The sequence below is a fragment of the Oryctolagus cuniculus genome, chromosome 2, assembly GCF_964237555.1.
Source record: "Oryctolagus cuniculus chromosome 2, mOryCun1.1, whole genome shotgun sequence".
Taxonomy (NCBI): Eukaryota; Metazoa; Chordata; class Mammalia; order Lagomorpha; family Leporidae; genus Oryctolagus; species Oryctolagus cuniculus.
This window is the reverse complement of record NC_091433.1, coordinates 42,901,159-42,917,930: the sequence shown is the minus strand read 5'-3', so window position 1 is coordinate 42,917,930 and position 16,772 is coordinate 42,901,159. Positions and strand designations below refer to the sequence as shown.

General features: G+C 52.1%; 1 long non-coding RNA gene across 2 annotated transcripts in view; it reads right to left on the bottom strand.

Moving 5' to 3' along the window:
* LOC103345245 (uncharacterized) overlaps positions 1–16,772 on the bottom strand; it is an 88,460-nt gene that overhangs the window by 40,298 nt on the left and 31,390 nt on the right. For both annotated transcript variants that reach the window (XR_011386237.1, XR_011386236.1), the window contains one exon: positions 10,969–11,095. This is a non-coding gene — a long non-coding RNA (uncharacterized lncRNA). The remainder of the gene's footprint in view (positions 1–10,968; positions 11,096–16,772) is intronic.

The window sequence follows — 16,772 nt, the reverse complement described above, 5'->3', positions numbered from 1 at the left end:
AGATCCTCTGCTGCTCAAGTTACTCAAGCCAGGGGCCTCACATCTGTTCTCCTGCCACAGTTCCACTCCCAAACAGCCGCTGCCCTGCTCCCGGTCACCACTACCTCTCACTGGGGCCCCCAGCTGGCCTTGCAGCGCCATGTTCTGCTCTCTGGTCCATGCCCCCACACTCTTGCCTCAGCGATCTTCCCAGAATGCTGCTTGGATCACAAATCCTGAATAAAACTCTTCAGGGGCTCCTTGCTGTCAAAGTCCAGACTCCCTGACAAACGTTCACACCCCACCTCCTGCTCCGGGCTTACTTCCTGCTCCTTCCTGCCCACACAGCCCATGCAGAAGCCGTACGAGATATGTGAATCTCAAAACTTCTGCTGCAGTGACCCCGGCCTGGACACCCAGCGTCACATTCACCTTGTCACTTACTGCCTGCCCCAGGCAGAATCGACCCCTCCTCCTCTGCTTTTTTTTTTTTTTTTTTTTTTTTTTTGACAGGCAGAGTGGACAGTGAGAAAGAGAGACAGAAAGAAAGGTCTTCTTTTGCCGTTGGTTCACCCTCCAATGGCTGCTGCGGCCAGCGCACCACGCTGATCCGAAGCCAGGAGCCAGGTGCTTTTCCTGGTCTCCCATGGGGTGCAGGGCCCAAGCACTTGGGCCATCCTCCACTGCACTCCCTGGCCACAGCAGAGAGCTGGCCTGGAAGAGGGGCAACCGGGACAGAATCCAGTGCCCCGACTGGGACTAGAACCCGGTGTGCCAGCGCCGTCAGGCGGAGGATTAGCCTAGTGAGCCATGGCGCCGGCCTCCTCCTCTGCTTCTACAACACTGCAAAGATCTATTCTGTCTCTCTCCTTCTTGGAATCTTCTCGGGATAACACTGCCTTCCATCTCTCCCTCTTCAGGGCCTAGCCTAGCCTTGGCACATAGTTGGCATTTAATAAGTATTTGTTGAATGCATTTAATTAGATTGAAATTATGTTGCACCTGATCACATATGGTTTACTATCAAAATAGTGGTGAGGGGATTGTTTACATAGAACCCAAGATCTGCTTCTAAATACCAAGACAAAAAGTTTGCTTTTAAAATAATCTATCAGGGTGCCAGTGCTGTGGTACAGAGGGTTAAAGCCCTGGCCTGAAGCGCCAGCATCCCATATGGGTGCTGGTTCTGGTCCTGGCTGCTCCTCTTCCAATCCAGCTCTCTGTTATGGCCTGGGATAGCAGTGGAGGATGGCCCAAGTCCTTGGGCCCCTGCACCTGCGTGGGAAACCCAGAAGTAGCTCCTGGCTGTGGATCGGCACAGCTCTGGCCGTTGCGGCCATCTGGGGAGTGAACCAGCAGATGGAAGACCTCTCTCTCTGTGTCTCTACCTCCCTCTGTAACTCTTTCAAATAAAATAAAAATAAATATTTAAAAATAATAATAATCTATCAGTAGCAAGGCTCAGTGGCTGCTGAATCAACGTATGTTCACCAAACATTTGCAGAAATGAGGGCGCTCTGCCACCCAAGCAGAGGGCACCCTCTTTGGCATCTGCTAACCCACATTCCAGACACCTCAATCCTTCTCAGTCAGAACAGGAGACAAAACTCTTGACATGGGAATGAATGGGAATCTCTGTTTCTTCTCTGCTTAATCCAGAAGTTCTCAGTACTAGCAGTAGCTCAATTTGCTAAATGTCTTCTGTGTGTGATGCTGCATCTGATAATGACCACATACTGGTTATAGTCACTCTTCATTTCTTACAAGAAGTAGATGAAGACATGGTTCCTATATCCAAGTGTTACCACGTATGTGAGTTCAAATTCCACTTCTTCAGTGAAGCCTCACAAGCCCCCTAGCTAGGTTAGGCATCCCTAATATCTGCTCCACATTCCTGTGAATTCCTCCCCCATAATTATTCCTTAGTACCCATCTTCTCTCCTAGATGCGCACTGTGGGATGGCCTGGCCAATGTTGTCGTTTTCACTGTGATAACCTTGGCAGGTGGCATGGAACCTCAGAGGTGAGAGGTGTGGATTGAAGGTGGGAGAGCAGATGAGATTCCTGGCATCCCTCCCCACCTCAGCCACGTCTTGCTTGGTTCTCTGCCCCACTGGCCTGACAGCTTACAAATGCTGAGGCTGTGTTTCCCCGCCCCACGAGCCCTCTTGTTCCCTCCATCTCTGCCTCGGCTTCCCCTGCCAAGGGGGCGCACTTGTTTCTGTGCTCCAGGTAGGTGTCGGGCTAACTGAGAACGCCAAGCTTAGGAAGCATTTCTTGGCTTTCCTCAAATGTCTTCGTGTTGAATTAACCTCTGAGACTGCAGCAGGCCAACACGCCACACCAAACTGTACTTCCTGCTCCCCTGCGGTCTGCCAGAGCCCCACTAGCGGCAAATGCCATTCAAAACAGGCGCTCTCGCTGCTGAGTCCGCTCTTCCAGTAGTCAAGACCATCAGCTGTGGGGAAAAGCAGCCCAATTCAAACCAACCCACGTGGCAAGAGAGGGAGGTTACTGACCCCACAGCTGGGCACTCTGGGTCATCATGACTGTGGGCAAGACAGCATCACCGAGTGTTTGCTACTCTCCCCATACCCAGCCTTTATTTGCCTCATATGCCTGTGATTCTCACCAAAGGCTCTCAGATACAAGGAATATGAATGGGGGACCCTCTGCACCCACGTCTTCACGGCTCATGATCCCAAAGAAAAGCTCTTCCACAGCTCATGTGTCAAATCTTGTAGGATTCGGATTGGGTCTGCTCAGGTCACGCGCTCATATCTGAGCCAGTCGCTAGGGGGTGGCAGCGAGGAGGGGTGATAAACCCCTGGAATTGGACCAGACAGGGTCACACGCCATCCCTGAGGCCTCTGTGTGATGTCCCACCAGAACTACATGAGATGGAAGTGGCTGCCCCCTTCAAACTTCCTGGCCCCTATAGTCACCCGCACAGAAGACATCCCATGAACGCCTTCTCAGAAAAGAGCAGGCTACTAGACTTGGTGGGGAAACAAAGACGAGTCAAACTCATCCTGGCCAGCAGAGACTTTTGAGTCCTTAGAGATTTAGTCATGAATTGAAATAGCTGTAGTCGAACCCAGCTGGTCCCCAAAGCACAAGGTGTTGTCGGGAACGAAGAGATCCGAGGGATCACCCAGAGAGTTACTGCAGAGGAGGAATCCAGTGAGCCTGCTGGTCGGCTGGATGGTCAGCTAACTGATGCATGGACAGGACTTTCTGACGTTCTTTCAGGCATCTGTGAGGCTATTTCCTTTTAGAGTCAGTCTCCCGTCCTTCCATTCACACCCAGCCCGTGTCAGCCCGATTCGTCCCTCTGTAGTGAACCAGGCTGGCCTGGCTACCTACTTCCTGTCATCAATGCCACAGACATCTCTACTACGGATCCCTGAGCACCACGGGGAACTGCTTGGATGTGGACCAGACTTTGTTTTCAGAGCCTCCCCTACCACATGCTTCAGCTGTCACCCCGGGCCACCGTCTTCTTTATTTTTTTTTTTCTTTTTAGGGTTTATTTATTTACTTATCTATTTGAAACATAGAGCAATAGAGAGAGGGAATGATTGGGAGAGGGAGAGAGAGAGATCTTCCGTCTGTTGAAGCTAGAAACCAGGAACTCCATCGTGGTCTCCCACGTGAGTGGCAAGCACTTGGGCCACCTTCCACTGCCTTCTGGTTGGATTGGCAATGGAGCAGCTGGGACTCCAAAATAGAATGCTGGCATGACAAGTGGCAGACCAACCCGCTGCACCGCAACCCTGGTCCCTCGCCCCTGGCCTTTTAACTGGCCCTCTGTCTGTGGACAAGGACAGTTTCTCCAAAAGCAGCCAACCTGCTGCAGGCTCAGGGTGCTAGGACTGCCCGCCCTTCTCAGCCCACCCCATCTCCAGCCTAGGGTTCTATCTCCGAGGTTGTACTCTCTACAAAAGAGGGAAGCGGTGTCACTGGGTACATAGGGACCACACTGTCTGCAGGCAGGGACGAGGCTGCTTACCCTCGGTGCTAATTCCCACTTCTGCCACACGTGTGTTTTACATTTATGCTTGCTCCAGAAAACACGTGTTGTTTTTCTCCCCCAAAATGGCTAGAATGTGGGAAAACCTCTGGGACAACAGTGTTCTCTAAATGAAGCACACAGAAGGCTTAACTACTTTCCTGTCTTACTGGCTCTCTGAGTGACTGAGCGCTCTCTCTTAAACTAAAGTTAAATTCATTTAACATAAAGTTAGTCATTTTACAGTGTACGTTCACTGGCACTTAGCACATTTGCAACATTGCGCAACTACAGCTATTACCATTATCAAGCTCCAGAACATTTCCATTGCCCTAAAAGAAAACCCTGCACCCATTAAGCAGCCACTTTTCATTCCCCCCTCATCAAAGCACCCAGCAACCACTATCAGCAGATTTACCTATTCTGGACATTTCATGTCGGTGGACTCCTATCACGGATGATCTTTGTCACTGGTTTCTTTAATTTAGCATCGTCTTTTCAAAGTTCACCCATGTTACAGCATGTGTCAGTGCTTTATTCCTTTATATGCATGGATTACATGTATGTATCACATTTTGTTCATTCATCTGTTGATTGTATGAGTTGGTTCTACCTTTAACCTATTGGTAGCAGGGGGTTGAGTGTTTTCAATTATTATTTCTGGCATACCAAGTTGTCTCAAAGAGTTTGTGGAAAATGGAATTTAAAAATAGGTTTGGCTGGTGCCGTGGCTCAATAGGCTAATCCTCCGCCTGTGGTGCCAGCACACCGGGTCCTAGTCCCGGTCGGGGCGCCGGATTCTGTCCAGGTTGCCCCTCTTCCAGGCCAGCTCTCTGCTGTGGCCCGGGAGTGCAATGGAGGATGGCCCAAGTGCTTGGGCCCTGCACCCCATGGGAGACCAGGATAAGTACCTGGCTCCTGGCTTCGGATCAGCGCGGTGCGCCGGCCACAGCACACCAGCCGCAGCGGCCATTGGGGAGTGAACCAACGGAATAGGAAGACCTTTCTCTCTGTCTCTCTTTCTCTCACTGTTCACTCTGCCTGTCCAAAAAAAATTAAATTAAATTAAAAATAGGTTTATTTTGCTGCAAGAAATTTTGAAATCTATGCATAGTTTTCTCATAATACACACTTTCTGTGAACTTCTAAAATTTCCCTTATATATCTAGTAGGGGAATTTCTGGAACACATGGTAATTCATGTTTAATTTTTTGAGAAACCACCATACTGTCTTTCCCATTGGCTAAACCATTTTACATTCCCATCAACAATGCACAGTGGATCACATCCGCATTGACTTTTCTCATTTTCAGGTTTTTAAAGTTATCTTTATAGTGGACTAGTCGTTCATTGTGGTTTTTAGGTTGCATTTCCCCAGTGACTAACGATGTAGAGTTAGTCTCCTGTGTACCTTTGAAGAAATGTGTATTTAAGTCCTTTGCCGAATTTTAGGTTGGATTATCTTTTCATTATTGAGTTATAGGTATTCTTTATATATGGTAGTTATTGAGATTTTTTTTATCACATAACATGATTTGCAAATGGTTTCGCTCATTTGTAGGATGTCTTTTTACTTTTTTTTCTTTTAAAGATTTGCTTGTTTATTTGAAGGGAAGAGTTAGAGAGGCGGGGGGGGGGGGGGCATCTTCCATCTACTGGTTTGCTTTCCAAATGGTTACAATGGCTGGAGCTGCGCCAGGAGCCAGGAGCTTCCTCCAGGTCTCCCAAGTGGGTGCAGGGGCCCAAGAACTTGGGCCATCCTGTACTGCTTTCCCAGGCCATAGCAGAGAGCTGGATTGGAGGTGGAGCAACCAGGTCTTGAACTGGTGCCCATATGGGATGCCAGCACTACAGGCGGTGGCTTTACCTGCTATGCCACAGTGCCGACCCCAATGTCTTTTTACTTAATGCATAAAAGTTTTAAATTTCGATAGGTAAAATTGGCCTATTTTTTCCTTTTACTGCTCTTACATATTTTTGCTGTCATATCTAAGAATCCATTGCCAAATTAAGTTCAAGATGATTGATCTTTATGTCTTCTTCTAAAAGAATTTTATAGTTTGGATCCTACATAAATGTTGTTGACCCATTTTGAGTTAAGTTTCTGAATGGTGGGGCCAGGCCTGTGGTGGTAAAGCTGGCATCTACAGTGCCAGCATCCCATATGGGCACCGGTTCCAGTCCCAGCTGCTCCTCTTCCGATCCAGCTCTCTGCTAATTCACCTGGGAAAGCAGCAGAGGATGGCCCAAGTGCTTGGGTCCCTGCACCCACATGGGAGACCCAGAAGAAGCTTCTGGCTCCTGGCTTCAGATCAGCCCAGCTCTAGCCATTGTGACCATTTGGAGAGTGAAACAGCAGATGGAAGACTTTTCTGTCTGCCTCTCTCTCTCTCTCTCTAACTCTGCCTTTCAAATAAATAAATCTTTTTTTAAAAAAGTTTGTAAATGGATTGAGGTAAGGGCCCAATTTCATTATTTTGCATATGGATATCCAGTTGTTCCAGCATTATTTGTTGAAGAGGTGAATGGGTTTATTCCTGCTTTAATCTATATGACTGTCCTTATAAAAGTACAATAGAGTTTGGATTACTTTAGGTTTGGAAATAGGTTTTAAAATTGGGAAGTATGAATCTTCCAACTCTACTCTTGTGTTTCACTATTATTTTGAAAAATTAGCACACTGTATTATTCCCTAATGGACTCCTGTGATGGGTGAGATTCACCCAACCCTTTCCAGAAAGCAAATTATTTTAGTTGAGGGAGTTATAGCTGAAGGATCTTGGAAAAGGGAGAACCCAGAGACCCAGGTTATGATTATAGCTTTGCCACCAATTCTCTAGATGTTCTTGGCAAACCACATCTTCCCTTTGGGTCTTGTTTTATTCTTCTTCAAAATGGAGGCAACTGGGCTTAGTCAACCCCTCTTGCTTGGACTGGAACCAACAGCTTTTCAGTAAGCTCACCCTGAAGAATGAGCGGGATCCCCAGGTTGGGGACACAGGCACCAGAGAGTTGTGTGAGATGGTTCCCCTCCCCCACACCCCACATCTACAGCTGTCCAGCTTCAGCCAGCTCCTCCTTGAGCCAGCAGTAAAGGAGTTCCAGGAAGAACTGAATTGTCAGAGGGACGAGAAGCCTGGACCAGGAAGAAATTTAGAGGTGTCTCCTCCTCTTCAGTGTCTCCTCTGGCTCTCATGAGTGTCAGTTGGTGTTTTCTTTCCATTGACCAGTGAGTCTGAGCGAGCTTTCACGTGGTTTAGGAGGCACACACTTATTCACGCAGAAATGGTGTGATGATGAGTACTGTGTGTGATACGAAGACAAGTCAGAGGCATGTCCCATCCTCTGGAGATCACTGATCATTTCACATTTGAGTACTAGCAGGGGCGATTTAAATCATTTTGAAAATCCCTACTTTTTTCATTTATTTCAGTATTGCTTCCAATTTTTTGAACTGCTAAGGCATATGTAAATGGCCTTAGTGCAGGTAAAAACAAACCTGGACAGAAAAGCTCAACCACTGGGGCCATCACTGTGGCACAGCAGATTAAGTGCATCCCATGTGAGCACTGGTTGAGGTCTCGGCTGCTGCACTTCCAATCTAGCTCTCTGCTAATGTGCCCAGGGAAAGAAGCAGAAGATGGCCCAAGTGCCACCCATGTGGGAGACTGGATGGAGTCCCAGGCTCCCGGCTTTGACCTGGCTCCAACCTTTGCAGTCATTTGGGGAATGAAGCAGCGGATGGATTCTTTCTCTTCTCTTGGTCTCGCCCTCTCTCACTGTAACTTTGCCTTTCAAATAAAGATAAGTAAATTTGAAGAAAGAAGGAAAGAGAGAGAGAGAGAGAGAGAGAGAGAGAGAGAGAGAGAAAAGGTCAGCTACTTACCCAGATGCATGTCTCCTGTAGGAAGTAACTGGGTAACGTACTTAAGTAACTTAGTAACATACTAAGTCTGTGTTACTCCACTGAAATCAGGATGCAGTCTCATAGAACCATTTTCCTGCAGGGATATCATCCAAAGTCTGTCCTGTGAGCCTGAAGGTCACAATCTCAATAGGCAGTCTCCATCTGGGTCTCGCTCACTTCTACCTGGACTGCCCTGGATGTCAAGTTCACATTGGAGGGTGGGTAGACCAGCCAGCTCCTGCTGCAGAGATGGTGACAGCTTTCGTCTGATGCTGGCCCAGGTGATGGAGTTCACATGGCGGGCAGGGGTTGACAGAGTGGGTATCAAGAGAGACTCCTATATTTATGGCCTCAAATGCTGTTTGGTTGGCCCTGTTGAGTAAGTTCGGGAGCACAGAGAACAGGGCACGACTCTGTTCAATGGCGCTCTGTAGAGATGTGCAGCACTTGAGTCCTGGGATGACTCAGCCCGAGACAGGTTAAGCTCCAGATGTCTTTGCGGCACGCCGATGCATCAGGAAGGAGGCAAGTGTGGCGCAGGGAGAGGGTAGGAGTGGTGGGAGAGGCGGGGTTTCTGGGTGAGACTGCAAAGCGTGCAAGCACCGAGTAGGAAGAGGAAGAAGTCCTGAGCCTGGAAGACAGGCAGTGCTGGAGGGATGAGCTCCTGCAAAGGGGGAAAGGGAGAGGTACCAAAGTAGCCTGGGGGAACCAGACTGAGACTGGGAGCAGCTGAGATTGGAGTGGGCTGTGGAGCGAGTGGGGGTGTGGAGAGAGAACGCACAGGCAACTCCCCTGGGAAGTTTGCCTTCCAGACCTGGGCTCCATCCAGGCCTTCCTCATCCAGGCTGCACAACTTGGGTAAACCTCTTGGCTTCGTTGGAGTCCAGTTACTGTCCAAGAATGGGCGCAGGGCCAGTGCTTCTGTCCAAGCGCACTGACCATCTTTTGCAAATTGAACTCAGCGTATATAACCTGGCACTTGGTGGAGAGGGTCACGGCGGCATCACTTCTCTCACCTGCTCCGTTATCTCTGAGTGATGCAGTGCACAGCTCTTCAGTCCAGGGAGTGGAAGGCTCTGGACTCCCTCCAGGGTCAGGGCGAGGAAGGGTCGGGAGGTGGGAAGTGAAAGGCAGCACAGGGGCAGGGCTGGGGCTCATCCAGGATGCCAGAGAAGCAACAGGTGCTGGGGGAGAGGAGCCTGCTCTCATTCCCGAGTCGGGAGTCTGGAGAAGGGCTCCCTGCACCCTGAGCAGCCCAGAGCAAGGCCGAGAGGAAGGGCAGCGAGAACACGCACCTGAACTGGCAGCCAGCCTGGGGGAGACAGCGGCCCCCGGGAGCCCTGGGGAGAGAGAGCGGCGGGCGCCTTTAATGAGCACAGGTGTTGGAGTAGAAAATTTTCCATGAAAAGGAGGCTGTGAAAGGAGGCAGTGAACGTAACCACGTGGGCCCTGCTGGCAAGCGCCCCGATTTCTGTCAGGTCGCCGCGCGCGGCCTTCTACTCTGGTCGCAGGCTGTTCTGAGGACAAACAGCAAAGAGACTCCTTTTCTTCTCGTGTATGCAGTGAGGAAGGTGGAAGGGAAAGAGGTTCCCCCAAAGGTGGGCGGGGAGGCAGAGCCGGGGGTAGAGGCAGAGCTGGGGGTAGGGTTTTCCCTGCAGCTGGTGATGGAGGTATGCAGGGTGAGGAGGGGCCGTTCCGGAAGTGAAATGCTTGCTCTGGGGGTAGCCAGCAGCGGGGGTAGGCTGAAGGGGAGGAGGCAGGATGTGCAGATGTTTGCTGCCTGGGGGCTTCATGCCGGTGAGGCAGGGTGAGAATCCGCTCTGTAATAAGACAAAGTCCTGCCCACCCCTACCCCGGCTCACCTGCAGGGAGATGCCAAGAAGGTGCAGGTCACTCAGCTTGTGGGGGTGGCGTCTGCCCAGCCTGCCACCCCCGTCCACCTGCCTCCCTGGAGCTGCTTCTCTCCTTGGTAGGGGCCGAGGTGATGGTGCCGAATGGTGTCTGCACCTCTCATGTCACTGGCCCAGGAGCCAGAGCCTGTCGCGGTGCCTCGTGTGTGGCACTGGCCAGTACATGACTGCTGAGAGCTAGAGCTAGATATATCCATGATAGGTGGATTGGTGGATGGGTGGATAGACGGATGAACAGAGGATGATGACGATAGAGAGACAGATGTATGATAGGAATGATAAGTAGATGATAGATGATTAAGATGATAGAGAGATAGGATAAGTGGGTGGGTGGTAGATGGGTGAATGGGTAGGTATTTGGATGGATAGATAGATAAATGGCAGATAAACAGGCAAAACCTTGTGACAGGCATTTTAGTCCCAGTTTTCTGGTAGCTCAGGGAACTGAAGTGTGGGATGTAGAGAAAAGTCTCATGAGACACAAGAACCTGGGATCCACAAAGCTGTCAAGTGCAAAGCGGGAGGAGGTTACACTTGGACTCTGGAACATGGCAGCACAAGGTTCAAGCTTGCCACTTACTGGCTGTGCGTGTCTGGGCAAGTGACTTAAGCCCCATACCTCTGAGTCCCCCGCAGCATGACCAAATCAACATACTGGTCCTCAGCTGTCAGCCATGACCTGGAGGGCAGTGGGCATCCACAGGGGGGATGATGGCAGGAGAGAGCCAGCTGGCCACGCAGGTGCTACCATGGTGGAGGCCTCGCCAACAGAGCAAGGGCCTGGGGACTGCTTGCCGAGGTCAGGTGAGCCGTGGCCCCCTCCACTCTGCCCGCGGCCTCCCAGAGGTCCCGGGCTGCCCCATTGATCGGCCTGTGAAAGGCCACTCGGCAACCACTGGGCAGGCTGGTTGCTGAGAGACGGCCCCAGAAGCCAGGGCTGGGATTAGCGAGTGGCCCTGTTTGCTCTCCTTGCTAGGAGGAGAGAGGACTTTGGTCTCCGCTTATCAAACTGCCCGGGTTTGAAAGCCCAGGAATGCAGCCTTGGGCAAATGTGCAGGTTCACAGGACACCCATTAATCAAACAGTCCTCTTCCCTCCACCCCTAATAACCTGACCCCACTCCACACACACACAGCACACTCTCACACACGCACTCTTACCTGGTCTCCTCCCAGGTACAGGTGGACGTGTTGGGGGAGAGCAGGGCGTTGGCCCCACAGGCAGGGTAGGGGGATGGAGCTGACGGGCCGGCCCACCTCTGCCCCACACCACGCGCCGCGCTGCTCCCTGCAAAACCGAACAGAAATAGCCTCTGCGGAGCTTCTGGTGCACACTCTGTCCACACGGCAAAGCCTGCTTTCAAGCTCTGTGGAATGCAAAGGAGCACCATTCGTTCTTTCTACACGGCAGATGGGACCAAGGCAAAAGTCAGGTGTCGCCCGCCGCACCGGCCTGAGCCCCAAGCTTCTCATCTGGCTCTCTACTGCAAAGGGAAAAGGGGCGAAGTGGGCAGCACTGGATTTCACAGGACAAAGGCAAACACTAAGAGGACATGTGGGTCCCTGGTAGTAGGCAGCAGACACCAACTACCAAGTTCAAAACCTGGCCATGTAGCCTCGAAACAGCCGATGCAGGCAAGACTGTCCGTCTCCGGAGACAGCGCAGGCTTCCCATGAGCCAGCCGTGGTGCTGGCTACCACACCACTAACGTCAACCGTGATGGCAGAAAGGACACAGGCTGGAAGGAAGAAGACAAAAACGCCCAAGCGGTCCCACTGCCCAGCCGTCATCTAAAATACTGTTTTGCAGGCTGGGCACTACATTTGAATTTCCCTACACTGAAAACAGGAGCTCAGTCACAGAGGGTGAGCTGGCCCCCCAGGCGGCCCTGCCAAGCTCTGTTGGAGAGACATCCGTGTACACTCAGGAGCCGCGCATCCTCTGGGAGCTCACCAGTCTCCCCGGGGCACCTTCTGCCATCTGCCCCCCATGGCCACTACCTCTACCCAGGCACTCCTGCCCCCTTCATTCTCAGCCCAAGCCCCAGGGTGGCCTCTAAAACTCCTTCTCTACCTCGCAGCCAAGTGACCATACGAAAACTTAGGCCTAATCTTGCACTTCCCTGCTGAAAATTCTTGGGGACACTGCCATCCACCTGCCTACCATGGCCCTCAGGACAAGACAGCGACTGGATGCCCTGCACAGCCCACAACTGTCTGCCCCACACATTCAGAGTCAGCTGCAGGTCAGGGGCTCACCAGCTGCCGCAGCCTTTGCACATGCTCTAACTGCAGCGCCGTAAGGCCCCCACCCCCAGCACAGTGACCCCTGCCTATCTCCTGCCCCTGGCTTCTGGCCTTTCCCCCAGGCTCAGCACCCTGTCTGCTCCTCTGCTAGATCACCATCGACGGGTGGCCACGTGCGTGTTCCCGGCCCCCAGCACGGGGCCTGGTGCCCCATCAGTGTTTGCCAAATACATAGGAAGACTGCCTACTTGCAAATATGTGAAGGCAGCTTAGCCCCAACACGAGTAGCTCCAGAGGTCCAATCAGGGCCAGTGAGCAGAGGCAACAGAGAGGCAGGAAGCTGGTGGGGCTCACCAATGAAACAGGCTTGGGGTGGGCATCTACACTGGCTAAGCTGCTGTTAGCGATGCCTGCCTCCTACAGTGGAGTGCCTGGATCCTAGGACTGGCTCCAATTCCGACCCAGCTTCCTGCTAATGCTCACCCTAAGAGGCAGTGGTGATGGCTCAAGCACTTGGGTCCCTGCCCGCCACGTAGGAGGCCCAGATTGAATTCTAGTCCCTGGTTTCAGGCCAGCCCAGCCCTGGTCATTGCAGGCATTTGGGGATTGAACCACTGGATAGACTGTCTCTTTGCCTTTCAAATAATAAATAAAACTTATGAAAATAAAGTAAAATAGGCTGTTCCTGGAGCTGTCTCACTGAATGAGACAGGATGAGCCGGTGACGGGGGTGGTAGCAGAAGGATCTCGTTGGCGTGATGTAACCTCCATGGGCCTTGGAGCTTCAGGACCCCATGGGGTAGCTTGGCTTCTGGGACCCCCTCCACATCTGCATACCAGTCACATCTCAATCAGGACTCTGCCGCAGCTGAGAAGGGCCCTGGAGATGTCACGATTCTAGAGAGGTGTGCTTTGTGGCTACAGAAAGGCAATGAGGTTGGAGTTTGACCGCCAGCCCGCAGGGCCCCAGAGGGGAGCGGAACTCCTCTCCACCTTGACCGTGGGGGCCCACACATTGCCCTCCCCTTCTCCTGCGGGACTGAGCATACTGCTTCCTGCCAAAGGCCACAGGTCCCGAAGGCCAGAAGCCCAGAGCCAGCCCAGGTGCAGCAGGGAGGAGAGGTGACCTCAGGCGGCCGCCAGCAGCTCCGTGGCCCCAGCTGGGCCGCCCTCCCTCCCCAGCAAGGTCACTGTTATCTGCTCTGCAAGGGCGCTTGCACGGCCTGGACGCCCTCCAAATATGCAGAGGGAGTTTTACCCTAACCCAAGACTGAAAGGCCTCCCACGCCTGACATTTTCCAAGTGTGTAAACTGCAGACAAGGACAAGCAAGAAAGGGGCTTGGAAGCGCTTTTGAGGCCCTAGACTGCTGATGTTCTTCGTGCATGTGTCAGGATCAATCGGTCAACGGGTGCCTGGGTGCACACATGTCTGCGTCCTGTGTGTCTTCATGTAATATATGCACATACATGGTCTCTGTGTGTGTGCCCTTGTGTGTAAGCATGCCTGTGTGTGGAGAAGATATCTGCTTTGACTGTCACCCTGATGTTCTGAACCTGTCTCTTCTACGTGGCTCCAGATCACAAACTCCAGCTGCCTACAATGCCATCTGCCTCTTGGAAATCTTCAAAGACAAACTGCGCTCATTCCCCACAGAAACTTCTCTTGCTTCCCCGATGGCTTTTGGCAAAGCCACTATCGCTGTCTTGCTTTGAGATTTTAATCCTCAAAAAGAGTGGAATTTAACGTCAGCCAGCCGTGTACCCCAGGGCCCTGTAGCCGGATGAGAGACTCGCATGAGTCAGCCTCCCTGTGCTCAGGGCTGATTGCTGAAACAGCAGCTTCTGCGAGTAGGAAAAGGAGAGCTCCCTGGCCCCTGGCACTGCTGGCGGAGACCTGTGCCTGGAGCACCCAAGCCTGCAGAAGTGTGGGTCTCAGACCATGTGGGTTCGAACAGAAGTGACCTTGGCCTCACCTGTTTGACTCCCACGTTCTGTTGCCGGCATTTTTGACCCCATCTGGCCCCCATTTGTGGAAGACAATCCATTGTTCTTCTACTCCTTCTACTCTAGCAGAACCACCTGGGAAAATATACCCATGACTTCCCTGTTCTTAAAGGTAAGGCACATTTTTCAGGCTCTATCATATTGACTTCTAGTGTTTAACACTAGAAATCTCTTTTGTTCTTTTTTGTTTTGTTTTGTTTTGTTTTTGACAGGCAGAGTGGACAGTGAGAAAGAGAGACAATGAGAAAGGTCTTCCTTTACCGTTGGTTCACCCTCCAATGGCCGCTATGGCTGGCGCACTGTGCTGATCCGAAGCCAGGAGCCAGGTGCCAGGTGCCAGGTGCTTCTCCTGGTCTCCCATGCGGGTGCAGGGCCCGAGCACTTGGGCCATCCTCCACTGCACTCCCGGGCCATAGCAGAGAGCTGGACTGGAAGAGGAGCAACCAGGACAAAATCCAGCATCCCGACCAGGGCTAGAACCCGGTGTGCCGGCGCCGCAGGTGGAAGATTAGCCTATTGAGCCGCAGCAAAGGCCCTCTTTTGTTCTTAAAACTCCTGTGGTATTGGTCCTCTGCCTCTTCTACCTGCCTTGGCCCACGGCACTTTTCTGTCTGTGAGTGTCACCCGTTCTCAGGCTGTGAGCCACTGCTTTCCTGCTGACAACCTCACATCAGCCCCGGAGCCCCTCTGCCCCCAGACTCAGACGTGCACACGCAGGCACCTGCAGAGCACAGCCACCATGTGTACCACGTGCACTGCGTGCACCGCCTCCTGGATGTGAGCAGCATGCTTCAGATACCTTACATTCAACATTTCCAAGAGAAAAGTCGTCCTCCCTGATCCTCCACATCCACACCGCGTCCTCACCCTCTGTTCCCTCTCTGTGTGAATGGGCACTAGCCCCCATCCAGCACTCCAGGCCACAAGCCTGAGAGGGGTCCTTTACCGCCCCTCCCTCACCCCGCCACCTCATTCCTACACCCTACAAATGCGATCTACCTCGAGCAATGCTGCCCTCTCCCCTTCCACAGTGCCCTGACCCGGCCAAGGCCTTCAGCCCTCGCCAGCACTGCACCAGCCTCCTGCCTGGAGGCTCCGCCGCCTTCCCCATCTCCCTGCCCTTGCCCGCTCAGCTAGCGTGACACCCAGGCTCGATCGTGCGATGCCCCCTCAACATCTCTTGGCCTCAAAAGTACAGTCTGAGTTCTTTAGCAGAGCACATCTTCTCTTCCTTCTCCAGCCCTTAGCTTCACACCGCCACGTCACGCTCCGTGGTGATCATGACCTCTTGGCGTGTTCTGAGACCACCACACTGCTCTCTCCCTGGGCTGCTTCCTCTGCCTGGGACACTCTTCCCTCACTCGGCAGCCTACATGATGGCCCTCCGCCTTCATGTCCACCCACCTGCAGGTCAATCTCAGGGAGCACCTCCACCCGGAAGCCTTCTGACCCCAGGCTGGACCACGTCCTCCTGCCCTGTGCTCTCTGTGCACCACACTGGCTGATGTTATCTGATCGCAGCCACACCCTCCCATTAGTCTGTAAGGTGAAGGCTGGAACTTGCCGCTGTCTTACACAACTCTGTTCCTCAGCTCAGTGCCTGGCACAGGGTGGGAGCTCGAGACATTATATCAGGTGCAATCAAATTAAACTACAGGCTGTCCTGGAAGAGAGTGCAGAGAGGGAGAAGAGCAGGCAGAGCGGCGCCTGGTGCAGAAGCCAAGGTATAGACGATCTGCCACAGCACTTCCCTTCTTTCTCAGGGAAAATCTTCTGAAACCAGGAGGAATTCCTGAGGCTGGTGACTCAGCAGATAGAGAGGCAGACAGACTTCCCTCTGGTCCCAGGAATGCTTCTCGCCAGGGTCCCAAGGAGTGCTGAGCCACAGGTCAGATGAGAAAAGGAGGCAAATCAGAACCCCTTGGGTGCAGGAGAAACAAGGGGTGCAGCAAGAAGCTAAAAAGAAGCCATGGAGGAAGCCAGCGGGCAAATCCAGAAGGGGAGACACTGTATGAAACTACTGACGTGGGGGCTGGCACTGTGGCACAGTGGGCTGAGACTCTGCCTACGGCTCCTGCATCCTATATGGATGCCGGTTCGTGTCCCAGCTGCTCCACTTCCAATCCAGCTCTCTGCTGTGGCCTAAGAAACCAGTAGAAGATGGCCCAACTCCTTGGGTCCCTGCACCCATGTGGGAGACCTGGAAAAAAGCTCCTGGCTCCTGGCTTTGGATGGGCACAGCTCCGGCCATTGCAGCCATTTGGGGAGTGAACCAGCAGATGGAACACTGCTCTTTCTTTCTGCCTCTGCCTCTCTGTAGCTCTGCCTTTCAAATATATAAATAAATCTTCAAAAAGGAAAAAAAATAAACTATTGACGCCAGTGTCCAGCTTGTCAGTGGCTTACATAAAAGGAGACTTCTGGGATGTAACAACCAGGTGTGTGCCTGGCCATAGATTGGGTTCTAATGAGGATGTCTGGAGAAATAAAAATGCAAATGAACCCTAGAGAATACTAAGAAATTACCATTCATTTTCTAATGGTATAATATTCCTCTGATGGTGTAAGAAAAAGTTCTTATTTTTTAGATATATATTCAGACACATTTAGGAGTGATATGATACCTGTAACTCACTTTAAGATACTTCAGCCTAACATATACAGTGAGTTTTAAAGGGGGAAGATGGCCAGTTGGAGACACTATGAGATAACT